This window comes from Coregonus clupeaformis, chromosome 10, assembly GCF_020615455.1.
Source record: "Coregonus clupeaformis isolate EN_2021a chromosome 10, ASM2061545v1, whole genome shotgun sequence".
Classification (NCBI taxonomy): Eukaryota; Metazoa; Chordata; class Actinopteri; order Salmoniformes; family Salmonidae; genus Coregonus; species Coregonus clupeaformis.
The window spans coordinates 48,761,314-48,764,652 of NC_059201.1; the positions used below are offsets into that span (position 1 = coordinate 48,761,314).

The 3,339-nt window shown below is 39.3% G+C and overlaps 1 long non-coding RNA gene across 1 annotated transcript; it reads left to right on the forward strand.

The window, feature by feature from the left end:
• The first annotated feature begins 2,217 nt into the window (after nucleotides 1–2,217).
• LOC123491622 lies at nucleotides 2,218–2,894 on the forward strand. Its single transcript, XR_006661495.1, has 3 exons — nucleotides 2,218–2,340; nucleotides 2,598–2,645; nucleotides 2,840–2,894. It is a non-coding gene; the product is annotated as an uncharacterized LOC123491622 (long non-coding RNA).
• Nucleotides 2,895–3,339: the final 445 nt, after the last annotated feature.

Here is a 3,339-nt window from a genome sequence, read left to right on the forward strand (position 1 = left end):
TCAAAGTGAAATGTTACTACGCTATAGGGAAGTCTCACATATCTCCTTTCAGTAACCCTGTCTCAGTCACTGTTCAGGGTAAGTAGGTGGTTTGTAAAATTATACACTTCACTGTATCGTATGCTCATTATGCTTGTTCAGAAAATTAGATCGTATGTCATATTTCACCAATGTCTTCATTTCACTTAATAGGTCTTACTGTAGGTTTTACTGTACTATGCAAACATAGATACTGATGTAGTTAAAAATGAAGAGTTCGACAGTATTTATAGATTTTACATACTGTTAGTATGTATGGATTACCTGTAATGTTTTTAAATGCAACAATCAAAGAAGCACACTCTATTCTTCTGATCTCACAGACCCACCTCCTCCCAGGCTGACAGTCAGTTGTACAGTAATCAGAGAAAGAGACTCAGTTCAGCTGAGCTGTGAGTCTCCTCCATCTGTCTCTTGTTCTCCCAAACTAACACAGCAGTTCATTCCCGATCGGTGGCCAATGTTCATTCGGGTCTTTCTGAGCAGGGTTCGTTTATTCGGTTCTACCCGAGCAGGGTTCGTTCGGCTCTACCTGAGCAGGGTTCGTCTCTTCCTCCCGAGCTGGGATCGTAAGTCGATGGCTGGTCTGGTAGTCGATGGCTGGTCTGGTAGTCGATGGCTGGTCTGGTAGTCGATGGCTGGTCTGGTAGTCGATGGCTGGTCTGGTAGTCGATGGCTGGTCTGGTAGTCGATGGCTGGTCTGGTAGTCGATGGCTGGTCTGGTAGTCGATGGCTGGTCTGGTAGTCGATGGCAGGCAAAATAGTGCATGCGATTCCATTTGATTTCACACCGACGAATGTAAGGAATTAAGTGAAAGGCAATCGTTGTAAACACACAGCACACATGATTAAATGGCACTCATAAATAGGCATGATATCAAATAAGACATGCTGATACGTAATATAAAGAGAATGGTAGGCCCTAGTTTAGTAAGAGTCAGTGTCACTTGTGATATATACATTACATTCAAATAGAGTAATGCAAAAAGGAGTCTCTGCCCTTTCCTAACAGATCCAAAACCAGACATTAGAGTCCATTTTGATGGGTACTTCAACATCATCTGTTTGATTCCTGGATCTGTGAGTCCTGACACCACCTGTAACCTGTATGTTGGAGAGGAGAGTCAGCCATCCTTCACAGCAAAGATCAAGAAGACAAAACCACACTCAGCATCCGTTAACTGGTTCTGTCAATTCTTTGTGGCTGAGAGTGATCTGATCAGACGTCTACAGTCAGTGAGGCGTAAGGAGGTGAGCTGTGACTATAGAGTGAGCTCAGGACCAAACTCTCTCTCTCCACACAGTGATGGGTACAGATTTACAGGTGAGTGATTAACTATACAAATCTATCAGTGCTGCAGGTCTTCATAATCTGACTCACTTAGATTTTAGCATTTTCTTAGTATTACTATATTCATTCTGACCCACAAACGAAATACCACATTTCAATCCCAAAAATGTTTTTAGATCTGGTGGGAGTTCACATTAGTGATCCAACAATTATACAGACACCTTCTATAGCAGGTAGGCTACACATTTGTTATTTTATAGTGGCACTGCTGTTATTTTAAAACATAGCAGGTTTCAGCAATAAGAATAGTTGTGTAAATGTGTAAATTAAGCTGTTCTGTTAGATAATTAAGCAGTTCTATAGATAGGACACCAGCCTCAACACCAATGCCTGGGATCATGAGCACAAGTAATATCATTTGTGTTCATCTAGTCGAGTGTTTAGATTGTATCTATGCACTGTTATGCTTCTGCTGTTAGATAACATGGTGATCTTATTCTAGGAAGCTGACAACACCAATCAACACCTTATCTGTCCTGAAAGACTTGATCACTTTATGAATTGGTCTTATCATCTCTATAATGAGGAGAAATATAATCTACCTGGAATAGAAGCAATCTGTCCGTAGTGATTTTTATAGTCCTACTTTGCCCACTTTGAAAGTCATAAAGATATTTCAAAAGTCCAACAACAACATAATGATCATTAATATGATCATGAAGAAAATGCTAATTTCATTAATATTTCTTCTCAGTGGGTTTGACTCCAGGTCCTAGATCTACTTTGCCGGCCACCACGACAGTGAGTCCTACAGAAGGTGTGTTGGTCCTCTAAATCACCATCTCTGCAAATACCAATAGTACAGTCAAGGGTTTAGATTACGGGCCTGTAAAATTAAGTGACCAACATTTTAATGTAATACTGTATTCTTGTGTAATCATATTGCTTCTCACTAGTTTCAACTGTTACTTATACTTTGACCCCAGACACCACAGTGAGACCAACTACCAGTAAGTAGGCCCACTAAGTTTAACTTAGTTTGCAATTACAATATTTTTGTTCACATTAATTCACTAAAGCTCCAACCTGTTTACTAATAGACCTATTCATAGCTGCTTGTAATTTCAGTCCAGATTTGTGTACTTTTAGTCCATCTGATTTGTAGGTAATGTGTAGTGTACTTCTCTTTTCTGCTTATTGAATGACCTCAGATATTAAATTAATTTACATTTGTTTTTGTGTAATATGAGTAATCTCTTCTCACCAGGTTTGACCTCCCCTTTGACCCCCAGCACGGCATTGAATCCTATAACAGGTCTCTTAGTCATCTTTATCTAGTTAGCAAATAAAAGTAAAACAAATAGATTAGCTTCATATTCTCTAGGTTTTTGTACGTGTTTTTCCCATCACAAATTTGCCTCATTACAAAAAGAGGTTGATATTTGATTGAATAAAACCCATTTCGATGTATTTGTGTATAATCCGATCCAATGATTTGCTTTGCATCAGGGTCGACTGTTTGTTGTACCTTGACCACTGACACCCCAGCGAGTCCAACGGAAAGTAAGTATAGCCAATAGGTTTAATTTAATTTGCAAAATATTTTTGTTTACTAAAGCATAAACCAGTTTAGCAAATATAGCCAAATGTAAATTCAGTCAAGGGTTTAGGATTAATCAAACAATTTGTCTCATTATAGAAATATGTATATAACTCTGTTATTAATTTGTCTCTCTCTTGCATGTGCCCAGGAGGTCAAAGCTCCACAGAAAGTGAGGTGGAATCAAACAGTCAAAAAAGCATTCTGGGTAAGTATCCTTTTCTAGCTGTCTTTTCTCACACATATGAAAATGGAGCTGTGCACATTTTCTCAGAAGAACAATGTGGTCTCCAAGAGCTAATGACTTCTCCCGATGTCATCATGTCACCAAATAGTGGTGCAATTATGGCAGGCAGCAGTGGGTGTGGCTTCTGGAGTGGGTGGGTTCCTTGTAGGATTGACAGCTGTC